Source organism: Pinus tabuliformis, chromosome 9, assembly GCF_031772625.1.
Source record: "Pinus tabuliformis cultivar Carrire ecotype Pingquan chromosome 9, CPIR1, whole genome shotgun sequence".
Lineage (NCBI taxonomy): Eukaryota > Viridiplantae > Streptophyta > Pinopsida > Pinales > Pinaceae > Pinus > Pinus tabuliformis.
The window spans coordinates 1561442166-1561457629 of NC_142307.1; the positions used below are offsets into that span (position 1 = coordinate 1561442166).

At 39.4% G+C, this 15464-nt stretch overlaps 1 pseudogene; it reads left to right on the forward strand.

The window, feature by feature from the left end:
• Positions 1–13185, forward strand: part of LOC149154577 (galactinol synthase 4-like) — a 78014-nt pseudogene extending 64829 nt beyond the window's left edge.
• The last annotated feature ends 2279 nt before the right edge of the window (positions 13186–15464 follow it).

Below are 15464 nucleotides of genomic sequence, written 5' to 3' on the forward strand. Positions count from 1 at the left end.
CTCCTCACTTGTTGTGAACGAGGATCAAGTTGTCGACGGAGTTGGTGTTATGCAACTAACATGTGCCATCATTCATGATGAGTGTGTGCGGGAATCTAAAGAAGAGCCTGCGGTGAAAGATGACCCCCTTCCATCCGCGCCTCATACGATTCATCCTGACATCCCTTGTGATTCTGCCACTCCTGATTTCCCCTATGAAAACTCATTTCTGGATGCTTCTAGTTCCAATCATTCACAGGACACGTTGGATGTCAGTTTGTCATTACAGTGTAGAGAGGACACATCTTCCTTGGAACATCCGTCCAATCTGTCATCTATCTTTCTTGAAAACACAGAGGGTGAACATCTTTGCTTCTCATCTACCCCTCTACTCGATTAATCAAATCATGAGGATGCCAACGAACATCAAGAATTTTCTAATCTTGGTTGTCATGATCTATTCACTTCCTCATCTGATCACGATGTTGATTCAACCATTGTTAATCTATCCAAGACATTGGTCTACAATGATCTATCTGTCAGCAAAGTCGAAACCCCCAGACTATCGAGGCACTTCATCTCGAGCTAATGGTTATGTCAGGCCCTCGTTGTCCCGAGGTTGGCTTCACTTCCGGTCAGGAAATTGTTGAAACACTCAAGGCTGCTTATCACTCTCTTCTTTGCATATAAGATCAACCAAACACCCAGATTTTTCTTCCTCCACTCAGACTACACAATCCCATTGCTCATGCATTGAAGGAATCTTACACAGCAAACACACATGCACAACACAAGTGGTCTACCTTTCTCACGTTTTCTTGCATGTCATAGTCAAGAGGATGCATACACTCAACATCTCTACGAGGCGTAGCACAACATCATGGCAGTGCCACAGAATGCATGTCATGCACTTTCACTCATATTTGTTCTATTGTCACTTGTAAGCTCAGAGTGTGTTTGTCTTCATTGCTATATCTTTCTTGTTTGCTGGTTCACATAGCTATCTTGTTCGTGAACCATGCCTTCACCAACATGGGTCAATCAATGCGCCGATGGCTGCATTGGAAGTATCACTTCACGTGAGATGACCCATGCACTGTTAGCTTAGGAGTAGGAGTAGTGTTTGCTTTTGAGTTGTTTTCTTGCATGCTTGTTTTCTTACTTTGTTTGTTTGTTTGTTTGTTTGCTTGCTTGTTTGCTTACTTTCTTTGCTTTCGCTTTTGCTTTTGCTTTTGCTTTGCTTTGTTGTTTGTTAGTTCGCTTGTTTCGTTTCATAGGATAGTTTCGCATGAAACCATGTATGACTCTTGAAGAAAGCTGGGTAAAGTACAAGAGACCTTGTACTGCTATCACTACTTGGTTATCTGTCATCCTGTCTCTACATGAAGAACTTGTTACTTTCAATCCATGATATGTTGATGGAAAATACGTACTGTTCGAAGTGAAACTTGGTGAAAACACAATGCTTGCGCACTAGTTGGTTGTTTTTGGGTTAACCCTTGTCAGCTCAGTCAAGTAGAATAAGGTCAGGGGGAAGACCTTAATAGGCACGTCAGAGGGATAATAAACTACTTCTCTACTGGAGCAACCTCTTCTACTCTCAATAAGTCGGGATCTCTTTTCTGCCTCTGAAATGAATAAGTGCTATGGAAGAGAAAGACTTCTTGCACAGAGAGGTGATTTAAGTAACTCCATCGAGGTACTGACCAGGCTCACTAGCAGCAGAGGCATGCTTGTGTTCCTATGTGACCCCGCCGGGGTACTGTCCAGGCTTGCTGGCAGCGGAGCAACACTAGAGATGAAACTAAGACTTTGACGACTATATTTCTTGTGCACCAATATAGCCCTCAACCCTAATCAAAACAGTTGTGTTGCCTTGGCTTGGAATGTGTGTCAATCGACCAAGAGATTGGTAGATGCTACATCTTGCAATCAAGCTAGTGTGAATCCAAGACGAACTGAGAACTGAACAATACTTCCAGAGGTGTTAGACTTGCTTTTCACGAACAAGGTCCATTCAGAGAGCTGGAGTTCTACCAGTGTGTCGCCAAGTGTTTTAGCGGCTAAAACCACCCTCCAAAACTGTTGTAACTACTACAACCACCCTCCAAAATTTTGCCTTAGCTTCATTTTGGAGCCTCCCTTCCAACCTTGATAGTAGCTTGCCTTGTTTCGTCAAGTTCATAAGCTTCAGTGTTTTTCTTGCACAAAGGAAGCCTGTTGATCACAACCCGATGCACTCCCCTCATAGGTTGTTCACCCGGACTTGGTCCAACTGTAGGCTAAGCAGCTTCCCCAAGAAAATTGCGCATTTCTAGAGGGAAACCATCCTTCCCTCCAAAAATTGTGCAATCCTGTCTAGTAGCCTACTGGGCTCTAAGATTGCATAATCTTGCCAGTCAACGCTCCCAATAGGAACTGCACAATTTTCCCCAGCAGGGCTACTCAGTCTAGAATTTGCGCAAATCTAGGCAACAATCAGCTGCTCTGCCTAGAAATTGCGCAAATCTCCTGGGCAGTTAGCCCAACTCCCAGCCAGAAATGTGCATGTCCTTCAAGCAGTCAAGCTATCTCTTGCATGTGAAGTTGACTTGACCGGTTCCCTCTGATATCGAGAAAAATAGAGTTGCATGCATGGGATGCTTCTTCCAAGGCAGCATGCAAAGGCATCCCTTGTTTCAGGGATCTATTTTTAGTAGTTGGAGGTTACATGCAAGGATCAGTTCAGAAACCTCCCACCAAGTGTCGCTTTCCCTAGATTTGAGGCATGCACGTCACAACCTCGATGTTATCAAAACTCATCAACTGTACGCTGCAGAGCTCTTTCCTCACATCAACCTTGCAGCTTTGACATCCCACATCACAACTAGGGGCAGTCGGCACATTCAACTCAACAGTTTTTGGGTAAGCCCTCCTCCCATGTCTTATGTCACATTTCTGTCGCTTTTTGTGTTTTCACTTGTATGAGTATTATTTGCTAGTTTTCTTTGAACGCTTGTTGTTGTTTACATGTATATTAGCTTTTCTTAGCACCATTTCAGTTTTTTTGAACATCTCACTACTGTTGCATGCATGAAACTGTTTTTCAAGAACGGTCACTGATTCGGTGACTTGCCTCACCCACATGCATGTTGTTCCATTTTCTGAATCTGTCATTCATCATTTGCATGCATGATCATTCCCTTATGCTTACACTTTTTATAACCATGCATTCACACTCACATTCACCTTTAGTTGCCCATCGATGAGTTTTCCCAACCTTAGTCCAGACTCTGCCCCACCTAGAGCCTCACCAAGACAGCAATGCACAATCCTGAGAGGGAAGGCTCTTGCTTCCTCTCCAAAAATGCACATTTTTGCTCAACAGTTATTCCCCAGGTCTTCTTTGCGTAATCCTGAGGGACAATGACTGTTGGCCAAGAAAATTGTGCAATGCAATCACTAAGCCTGCAACCATTGCCAACTGAGATTGTGCATTGCACAATCCAAGTAGTCAACATCCAGAATGGAGTGTGCATTGCGTAATTCCAGCATTCAGGCAGTCTCCCAGCAACCCAGACTGTGCCTTGTGTAGTCTTGGTAGTTGGTCTCCCGACCTCCCGACTGAAATTGTGCAACCTTCGTGATCAGTCACGGAGTTATGTTGCAAGTCATCTCTCAAGTTCATTTTGGTTTTCGACTCAAAGAGTGTTTCCATGAGTGTTTCCATGTCTCCAGGTATTGCAGGTGTTCATCTTCCTCTCAACAGTTCAGGTACAATGGTTTCCAAGGTAACAAAGTCGAAGACACCGTTAAGAGCACACTTGGAGATGCAGTTGATCAAATGTATATGAACTTGCCTACTCACGAAGACATCAATTTGTTCGTAAACAAGAACATCAAGATATCAAAGCAAGAAAGATCATGAACAACAGCTGAAGGCAACATACCAAATGCAGCGAATGTATCAGATGCAATGAATGCAAGAGGAAGGTTTTTGACAACACAGAGACAGAACAAAGTTGCAAGATCAAGCAGATCCAAAGTCTGTCTTCGTGTGATCTTCATGTCGCGCAGTCATCTTGTAGCATGACTCTCCAAATTTGCATGTACTGAAGCAGCAACTCAAGGAAGAACATGAAGCTGCACAAACAGACGAATGAATTGTAGCAGGAACAAGAATAACAGTGGGCGCAACACCCACGGATGAAACTGCGCCCGTACAAGTTAAATATTCGTCTTGGTAGCTGGCACGAAGCAGACATGGCGAGTAGTGTTTTTGATTGCATGCAAGGTATTCGGTAGCATGCATGTCATTATGCACATGCATGCAATCCAGCCCACTCAACAGACTCACCAAGGTGAAGACAAGAAGCAAGTCCAACTGGAGCTGAACATGTACTTTGACAAGTTGATGTGCATGACCACCAGCACACACTTGAAGATTAGCACGAACATTATGCATCAGTGTGTTGTCAGTTCAGCTGCACCCAAGAAGACCATGCGCATGTTAGTAGACGAGTTGGATGAAGGGGTTGAACCAATGCATCGGTTGCAATGGAGGTAAGAGTTCGCTTCAGCAATATGTCACCATGAGGTGCATGCGCACCATCATGGATGACCAAGCTTGGCATCAACTCACCACCTTCACCATCACAAGCATGTCAAAGAGTTGGTCTTATCACAACGGACCGAGTGTCAGTGATGTCTTGCATGGCTTGCTCAAGCCATGTTAACTCACATGAGTACATGTGCATTGTAATGTTGATTCATGTCAAGTGTAAGTAAAGTGTCAATAGTTGGATGTAACAATCATAGAGTAGGTGAAGAGTCATGAGGGTAGTTGAACTGTCACAAAGGGGAATGTCAAGGGTCACCCCACCCTTTGCTATAAATAGTTCCTCATAACTCATTGTATAGGCTTTTGGTCAGCGAAGATTCTGATAAGATTATCTTGGAAAGAGCTTGGACAGTATTGTAATGTGCTTGGCTTCTCCACTGCACAGAGCTAGTTCATCTCTTTGGAGGAGCAGGTGGATGTGGTTGTAACGTTCCACTGTTGGGGCTAGCAGGTTTACATGGATGTATTGTATGATTGGAACTTACACTTCTTTATATAATAAGAGCCAACATGTTTTCACGCATGTATTCTACATGTTGTAAGACTAATCTTTAACACTTGTAATGCATGTTGCTTTAACCTATGTTCTACATTTGAACTGATTCATTTGTTGTAATGCATAATCTATTAATGGAAATGTGTTGTATATGCTATTAATGTTGTCTCGTCCGTGTCGACTGCTCTGCCGGACATCAGATAGACCTTTCACATGAACCTTGATGTAACAACCGTTGCACTCGTTCGGACTGATCTGTGAGTGTTGTATGTGTTACCTTAAATTGTATGTTGTGATTACTGCATCCAAGTGGACTGCTCCGTCAGAAGCTGTGTATGTTTTGTGTGTTGTGTGTTTCTAGCCGAGTTGGGACTGGTCCCTTTCAACCTGGAACTCACCTTCACCCTCATCTCAACCCACCTGTGTTAGAACTTCTCATACACCTTCCTTGACTCACTGTAGCAGTCACACCCTTGCTACTGACAGAGTTATCTTACTTGCCTCTATGCAACATCATGGTCAAGGCATTGCTTTACGACCCACTGCTGGTACTCCTACACCAAATGGTATAAGGTCTAATTGGGAATTCTTACCAGTGAGATCCCCTTACATGTTGGTGGTTCCAGCACTGTCAATAGGAGGTATTTTCATTTCTTGCAAATTTGGATGCATGCATAGATTTTAACATCAATACCTTTCCTAATTACTTGAATATACTTAGTTATTAACAATCTTGTTTCGTTTTGAGTGATGAGTAGTTTGAGGAGTACAACAAGTTGGTATATCTAGATGTAGACATCCATGTCTTTGACAACATTGACAATCTCTTTGAAATGCGGGATGGATATTTTTATGCGGTGATGGATTACTTCTGCAAGTAGACATGGAGTTGCACTCCGCAATACAAAATTGGATACTGCCAGTAGTGCCCGGAGAAGGTATCATGGCCCATGGAATTAGGGCAATGATCCTCTCCATAGTTCAATGCTGGAATGTTCGTGTTTGAGCCGAGTCAGCAAACCTTCGACCGCCTTTTGGAAGCTCTGATGGCCACTATGTCAATGCCCTTCATAGAACAAGTTTGCTTCTGTTCTCGGTTTCAGTCAGGCTCATCTAAAATTTTGTTTGGTTTACTGGAATCGGTTATAACTAAATTGTGGTATATGTATGTTTTGTAGGATTTCTTGAACGCGTTTTTTGAGAAGATATACAAGCCCATCCCTTTGGTGTACAATATAGTTCTGGCCATGCTGTGGCGATGTCCCCAGAATGTGGACTTGGACACTATCAAAGTTGTTCACTATTGTGCTGTTATATGCTTTCTTTTCACTCAAAATTTCTGCAATTGCATTTTTACTCAAAATTTCTGCAACTACATTTCCGATAGAAACAATATGATTCATATATCGAAGACGAGATCGATGTTCTAAGCATGCAGGGTTATGGGCAGGGATAGAAGTCGTGGAGGTACAGTGGGAAGGAGGAAAATATGGAGAGAGAAGATATAAAGATGTTGGTGCACAAATGGTGGGACATACATAATGACCCCTCTCTCGATCATTTGGGATGAGAAGATACTACAATTCCATATCCAACTTTAGAGGCAGATGAAAAATCCAACGATCAGCAACGAGTGGCTGCCAATTCATTCCTCGCTGCGATGCCAACAAACCCCAACTTAATACCTCCACCGCTCGCAGCTTAGGGGATTTCAAATTTCTAGAAGTCGTGTGTAGTGAAATATATGTGTATATATTATAATCCATTGGAAGACGCGGGGGCAATTTTTTGCATATGATATGAAAGATCATACTATATATACTCAAATATCAATGATTTTGTTGTTGCGCAACTGCACTGCTTTATTATTGATTGTAAATTAATTCAGTTAATATTTGTAAAAACACAAATTTCCATTTGTATGATTCGATGTCCATGGTTACTCTTTTATTTTCTCCATTTTTTAATTTAATTGTACATCAACAAAAAATATTAAACTCATGAAATTTGATTTGATTATGAATTATTATAAAACTTACAAAACCTGGGATAGCACTGATTTCTTTTGTAGCATGTGATGCAAAGTCATATTTGATGATTAACCGTCTCATTTTTCTTTTGAAAATGATTTACCAATTGCAAAAAGGTCCTCATAACAATCACACTTTTGCTTCCTATATAAAAATAGGTAGAAACTCAGCTCATCAGAGCTTTGTAGAAATCATGTCACGCATCTCGGCCCTGTGGAAACCCTTATGGCGTTAAACCTTAATGGACCGACAATCTTGTGCCTTGAATATTGGCTCATTAGATCCCTGTAGAAATCCTATCAGCGTCAACCCTAACAAGCCTACAAGCCCTAAAGACGCATCTGGTGTAGTTAACCTTTCTCAGTGTTTCTCTATGACTGCGTCAGAGAATCTCGGAAATCTACTTCTTCTTTTTTTTTTAATAGAAAAAATGCCACCTTTTATATATGGAATTTATATATGGAAAAGAAATTACATTTACATAGTTCTTTCACAGTATATTTCATCCAGTCTCTACAAAATCTCGGAAATCTACTAATACCTATGGCTTCCTTAGCGATATGCTCCTAGCATCCCCGCAACTTTACCCATATGACCTAAGCCGACTGAAATGCTCTCTCTCCTGAGTCCTATAGAAACCCTTATGACGCCTATCCCTAATGAACCAATGAAATTTTGACCTATTTTCCAGCTCATTAGAGACCTGCAGAAACCTATCAGCGACATCCCTATCAGCCCTACTATCCCTAAAGACGCATCCAGTGTAGTATCTTTAATTGATTCACAGTGTTTTTTTTCTGTGTGGGAGTCAGAGTACCTCAGTTACTTATTACCCTATGGCATCTTAGTAGCTATACCCAACTAAAAAACGGTCTGGTTGTTTTTGTAGTGGCGGTCATTTGCTTGCTGCTCGTTTTTCTAGCATTGATAATATGACTCCCTCACTTGATGAATGGTCACCGGGAGAATCCCCTAAAGCCAAATCTTCTTTCCTCTAAGATATTTTGGGTCTACCAAGCTATATCTCTCCTAATGATAGTAGGGGGAAGTTTTCTGAGGAGGAGGACAACCCAATATGTGCCAGTCAGCACCAGCCTGCAGAGGAAGCTAGGTAGGAGTCTGGAGCGGGAGGAGAGGGATATTCTACAAAGCCCCTCAATCCCAAACAAAGGAGGGCCCAGAAGCACATGAAGGCATCGTCGGCCATGAAATAACTTACCCTGAGACTTGATATCAACATGGATAGAGTCAAATCCCTATCTAAGATGGCTAAGCTCAGCTACGTCAAGATGCCTTATGAAAAACTACTAATTTGGGTCAAAGACCTAGAATCCATTAGTTGGATACAAGCCAATAATTAATATTCTGGTAAATTAAGTAACTAGTTGCACTTTCATTTTATATCTGAGGTGGACCTGGAGCTCATTCTTGCGAGAACATAGTTCATAGGAATTGGTTTGCTATGGCTTCAGTTGTGGCTCCTATCTTTCTTCCCTAGGACTGATCCACAATACTTCAAGCATCTATGGGTTTTACTTCTAGGTTTTCCACTCGAACTTTGGTCAAAAGAAACCATAATGAAGGTTGAAAACTCCTTGGGTAGACTCATTTTCTTTGATAAAGCTTCCTTATTTACTGCAGACACTGATCAAAATGGATACCTTCGAGGGCTTACCAGAAACCCTTAAAATTTCTTTGGGAGATAAAATTATTTTTCAACCTCTGGATTATTGGAAGGTACCTTTCAGGTGTTTAAACTATAGAGGTGTCAGGCATTTAATCAACACTTGTACAACACCCTTGCGGCCACGAGAAGGTACTAAAAACTCTGGGAAAGACATAACTTCATCGCATTTGGGTGATCAAAATTACAAAAGAACACGAAACACTGCATGGGATCCTTCTCGGAAACACCTCAGTACAACACCTACTCAATCGTCATATCAGACAACGTCTGCATTAGGAAGCCAGAATGAAATTGTGATATTGTCCCCGTCGTTAGAACTGGGACTGCTGAAGGAGAATGGGCTTCTTGTCGAGACTATGATTAGAGGGGATGCTACTAGTACAACAGACAAATCCAACTCTATCCAATTATCCAAACCACTTCTGGATCATGGTCCTTGCTCTATCAGCCCCCTCAGTTGGCAACAAAAAATTAACATGTAAGTCTTCTTCTGACTTGGTTATGTTCATTAAAGAGCTATCAATTGAGGATATGTTATTAATTGATGGTTTAGAGATGAATGTTGTTAACTATTTATCTAATTTTCCATCTTTACCTATTTCAAACAAAGAAATTTCTATCTTGCATGACAATCCATTGCAATCTCCTGAATTTGGCAAACAAAATTTTACATCCTCTACTCTCTGTCATAACCCATTCTTCCACATAATGGAAAATATATGGCATCCATATTCAATGTCTCTCTCGATTCTCGTAGTTGAGAACCCTCTACCCCCTCTAGTGTGGATGCTCCGGTCCTATCCAGCACAACCTCCTTGACTTCAAAAAGGGATGCCCTTAAGATGTCATTGATTCCCACCTTTCCTAAGACTTCCTCTTATGATCGTATTTCGTTGAAACCCTCATTTTCTTTCCAAAATGTCACGACTAGGACTAAGAAACGAAACAAAAAAACTCTAGCTAGGGAGGGCCTCTCCCCGTTGTAGATCCTGGGTGGTTTAAGCCTCACACCGACTGTTAAACCATGCACTACTTCTTGGGCCCTTAGAGCACAATTGCCTTCACCTTCCTACCCTTAATGATTATTTTATCCCTATATATTCAAGGGGTAGCCCCCCCCCCCCAAAAAAAAAGAATATGGCCTCCTTTAAAAGACTACTTGACCTTCATCGTCCCTCTATCATCTTACTTCAAGAAAATATGGTGTCAAGCGTAAAGGCTAGAGAGATTTTCAAGAAGATATGCCCGGACTGACACTCATGTGCCATTGACTCAAATGGTCTGAGGGCCTCTTTTAAAGTTTTTTCATCCATTGTTGGCATCATTCTTAAAGGTCATTCAGGTGTTTATCCTCTCCCATCACTCTAGTGAATTGTTATGGCCCATATAGTGACAGGGAGAGTTTATGGGACCACGTACAAGCAAATGGTCTGCTTGAGGATTGCTCTTTACTTATGGCAAGAGACCTAAACTTAACTATTATGGATGGTGAATCTTGGGGTACTAATCTCGACATGATACACTGATCCACTATCTCTCAGCTATGTTGATTGATCATTCTCTTTGTGACTTAGCTCTTTTTCCCTTGGCTCCCACTTGGAGGAACATAGAATTGGAGTGGAGGGAATTGCAAAGGGGCTAGACAAATTTCTGATGGAAGATCAGTTGGTTGAATGCTGGGGCAATTGAAATCCTAGATAGTACAAGATAAATTATTTTATCATCTACCTATTTTACTAGAGCTGGATTATAACAACCATAAATACTTTTACCTCTTCATATTTAACCACTCTTGGCTAGAAGACGAGCCTTTTATAATTCTGGGTAGAGACTCCTGGCAGAAAGACATCAGTGATAATAGAAACTCTGCTATGATTTCCTTGAGTAGGAAACTTTTTGCGCTTAGGAAGGTTGTTATAACCTGGGAAAAGAATAGAAAATTGGAACTACAAAAGGAATTGCTGACTATTGAGACAAAATATGAGCACTTGTCTCAGATCTTCCCCTTAGAAAACTTTCCAGTTGAATTGGCGAAGAGATTAAGTTTGCTAGAAATTAGGAAAAAACAGATTTTAATTTGGAGTGTGACTTGTGGCAACTAAAAAGTAGGGTGACGTGGATTAACAAGGGAGATTCCAATACTAAATTCTTCCACAAATATGCAAATCACAGAAGAAATATCAACACCATCTGGGAATTAGAAACTATAGAAAGGAAGAAGGCCCCAAGTACAAAAGAATTGAAGATGGCAGCTTCATCACATTTCTTCAACCTCTTTAGAGATCAGGGAACATCAAATATTAACCCCAGCTACAACTCATTCAACATTACCCTCGCTTTTTCAGTCAAGGGGATTCTATCTGAATTGACTATCCTGTTTCAGTAGAGGAAATCAAAGAGGTCCTTAAACACTTTGCTAAAGACAAAAGTCTTGGGCCGAATGGATGGATGGTCAAACTTTTCCTCTATTTTTTTGATCTAATGGAACCCAATCTTCTAGAAATGGTGGAAGAATCTAGGACCACAGGGGAAGTTTCTAAGGCAATCAATGCTACTTATATTGCACTGATCTCTAAGACCTCCAAACCCAAAACCTTCCTGGATTAGAGACCCATTTCTCTGTGTAATATGGTTTACAAAATCATTAGGAAGGTGATCTCAAATAGGATCAAGCTTCTCCTTGCTGTGAAAATATCCCCTAATCAATTTGGCTTTCTAAATGATAGACATATACGCGAGGCCATTGGGATTTCATAGGAGGCTCTTCATTCTATTAAAACCATAAAACATAATGCTTTGATTTTTAAAATGGATTTAAATAAAGCATTTGATAAAGTCAATTGGACTTATCTTACACTAGTCCTTCTTTAGATATGAATGGCATTGGAGGTCGTAAATTGTATAATGGGTTGTGTGACCTCGGAAAATCTCTCAATATTAATCAATGGATCTCCCTCTAGAAACATCGCTTTCTCTAGAGGTTTTAGACAAGTATGTTTGTTGTCACCTATTCTATTTCTACAATTAATGGAAGAATTGAGTCGCCTCCTCTTGGAAGAAAAACAAAAGGGAAATATCACTGGTATAAAAATTTCTTCAAACTATCACATCACACATATTCTGTGTGTGGACGATGTCCTCTTTATGGGTATAGGCACTATTGCAAAATGGAAATATTATTACAAATCTATCAATCTTTTCTTCAACGCTACAGGTATGGAGATAAACTTGAACAAATCAACCTTCCACTACTATTCTATCAATCCACATAACTTGTCATATAGTCAGACTTTTCTTCCCCTTCAATCTATCACTCTAGAAAGTGGCTTTAAATATCTTGGTTATTTTCTTAAAATAAATGACTACCATATTGGAGACTAGAAATGGTTGATCAGAAAATTAATCTTTGGTGCTATAATTGGCTTTCATTAGGGGGCAGAGTGATTTTTGTCAAATCGGTTCTGGAAAACATCCCTCTTTACTAGCTATCTTTACCTAAGATTCCCTCTTCCGCTCTAAATGTTATTAGACAATTGATTTTTAGATTTTTATGGTCAGGGAAACACTCCAAGGTGGGATTTCATCTTGCTAGCTAGAAATCATTATCGTCTGCTAAGCATCATGGAGGATGGGGTTTCAAAAACCTCTCTTGTTTGGCCAAAGCCTTATCTCTTAAAAATTTGTGGAGGGCCTTATTTGGTATGGGGATATGGACTCAGACTATAAGAAGGAAATATATACAACAAAATCCCATGGTGGATTAGATCAGAAATTATGCAAAATAAACAATCAAAGGAGCCTCTATAGTATGGAAAGCCCTCGTAGCTTCTTTTCCTTACCTCTTTAGCTGGCTTTCTTGGAAAGTTGGGGATGGAGGAAAAGTTGTTCTAGGTAATGATCCCTTTATTAGAGGGGTACGAGTCTATATGTTCTCCCTTGAATTATCCTCTATTCTCACCTCCAAAGCACTGGTCTACCTACATGACATCAAATTAGGGGACTCTTCTGGGTCTAGGATAAATTACTAGCTTTCTACAACAGATTTGGGCTAAAAGATAACCTAGGTGAGGAATGGACACATTTCACATCATAACTATATTTAAACAAAGTTAAGCTATAAAACTCAAAGGACTTATTAACTTGGAGTTGGGACACAGCTTCTGGGGAAGTAAAATCACACCTGGCTTATGAAGCTATAACATCGAGTCAGAAGTTGAGCCAATCAATAAATGGTGGAATACGTATATTTGGAAATGGCACATCCTAGAAAAACTAAAATTCTTCTCTTGCTTTGTCCTCCATAACAAAATTTTAACTTGGGAGAATCTTCAAAAGAGAGGTTTTATTAGACCAAATTGATGTAGTCTTTGTAATCAACATGAAGAAACTGTAGACCACTTGTTTACATATTGCCATATTGCACAGGAAATTTGGGATAATGTTTGCATGATGATGGGCAACAACACCTGCATCAGATGGTCCTCCTTTGAAGATTCACTCCACTTTTGGAGCAAGAAATCAAAATAACTTGGTCCTCTCCCCATCTTTGTGGCCTGGGGTATTTGGCTCCTCAGAAATAACATCATTTTTAGGAATGATAGAACTTTCCCTCTTTCTCAATCTTCCAAAATTATTGCTCACTTCAGAGACTATATCCACGAATTCCCCATAAAGTTTTCTAGAACACAAATGTTACTCTGATCCCTTCAGATGTTCCTATTGGTTTTTTCGATGGGGCTGCACATGATAATCAGGGTGGTGGAGGGGAGTTGATCAAACTACCTAAGAACAGATCCATATTATATAAAATTGGTATTGGTCCTGGAACTCATACCAAAGCATAAATCATTGCTGCTTAGACCCTTATGTAAATTGCAAAGTATAGAAACATAAGAAATATCATGATCTTGGGGGATTTAAAATGCGTTATAGATTGGCTTACAGTTGCAGCCAAGCTAGAGGTATTAAATTTAGCTACCTAGAAAATCAGAATTGGATAAATCATAGGTTTCTTCTAGGATATCCAATTTCAACATATCTACATGGAATACAACAATTGTGTAGACATGTTATAAAAAAGAGCATTATCACTGACGTCTAGACACATTAAAATTGATGAACTGTCTGACAGTCAGAATATAAATACTTTCCACACTTCTCTAGAACAACTAGATTGCCTTACAACGATCCAACAGGAGTAGAAGAAAATACCACTTCAAAGAGATATGAAAACAAAAACAAATCTTCTTCAGAACACAAAAAACAAATTACAGAAATCAAACAGATATGCACGTTTTTCCTTTATACAAAATATACGTAATATTTCTCTTTCCTTTATTCAGAATATAGTCAACTTGCATATCATTGTAATTGATGTAACCAAAATGATCAAACTAGTCCCACTAGTAGTAGTTCAACAACTTTACACGTCCCACCCAATAGTTCAACTTCAGTCCAACTAGTTCTAATTAGCTGTAGTGAACTCTGCCAATAGTTGAAATGATACTTCTTTTTCAAAATGACAACTTCTTCCAATTTGGTGTTGTTGCTCAATGAAACCTCTTTTTAGGGGGTTTGGATTAGCTATATCGGGGAACTAAAATGGATTCGATTCTTTAGTCAGAATGCCAATTAAGGCACTTATTTACTTAGAACTAGTGCACTAGATAGAAGAGACTCTACTTTGATGACTAGCCTTTGTTTGTTTAATGAATTGTGTCGGAGCCTATTGCTATTGCAAAGGAAGGAGCCTTTCTCACTACTAATGAAACTAATCCTACTAATTGAAATAATCGGAACTTACACTAACGGAGGAACTTTTATAACTACTCAAAAATTGGGAGACTATGTATACTATGGTATACTATGTAGGGACTCTACTTTCTTACTTTTTTTATGACACTCTTTTATGCACTTACATAGGCAATACAAATTGATGTGAACAAAATGATGCATACTGCCGAGATTTTTTATGCACTTACGAAGGCAGTACAAAAAATAGTATGAATTAGAAAAACATAGAAGTATAAAACCCTCTTACAGGGTGAAATGACATGATATGTAGAATTGTTGTTGTGACCCTCAAGACTGGGGACAAATATTAGTTGTTCTCAACAAAAAAATGTATTTTTTTTTTATTCGAAATGAATAACAAAAAAGTAATTATTTTCAGGTGAAAAAAAATCACACCTTTGTTCCCACATTAAGCCTTTTTACCAGCCAAATAAGGAAAATGGAAATTTGAGTGTGTGTGTGTGTGTGTATAGATATTGTTTTCTCACTACACATACACGTGTAAATTATGTAATTTAATGTTATGTTGAGTTGGTCAAATTAATTAAAATAAAATTAAAATTAAAAAATAATATTTTTTAAGAGAAGTTTGATTTATTCATTTGATGGGTTTATTCACAAGTCCATGTATTGCATAACTCATAGTATTTGTTATGGTGAAGTTTATTTGAAGGTTTGATGAAATCCATTATGGAATGCAAGAGTACTAATTTAGATCTATCTTAACTCTAGAACTCTAGACTTGATCCCTCTAAGTGCACTTGGTAGATCCATATTTAATATGAAACTCCAAACTTATCTCTCTGAGATGAATTTAGGTTGGTTATATTTTTTCTTGTATGATATATTTGTAATTTGATATGTATGTATTTATTTAAG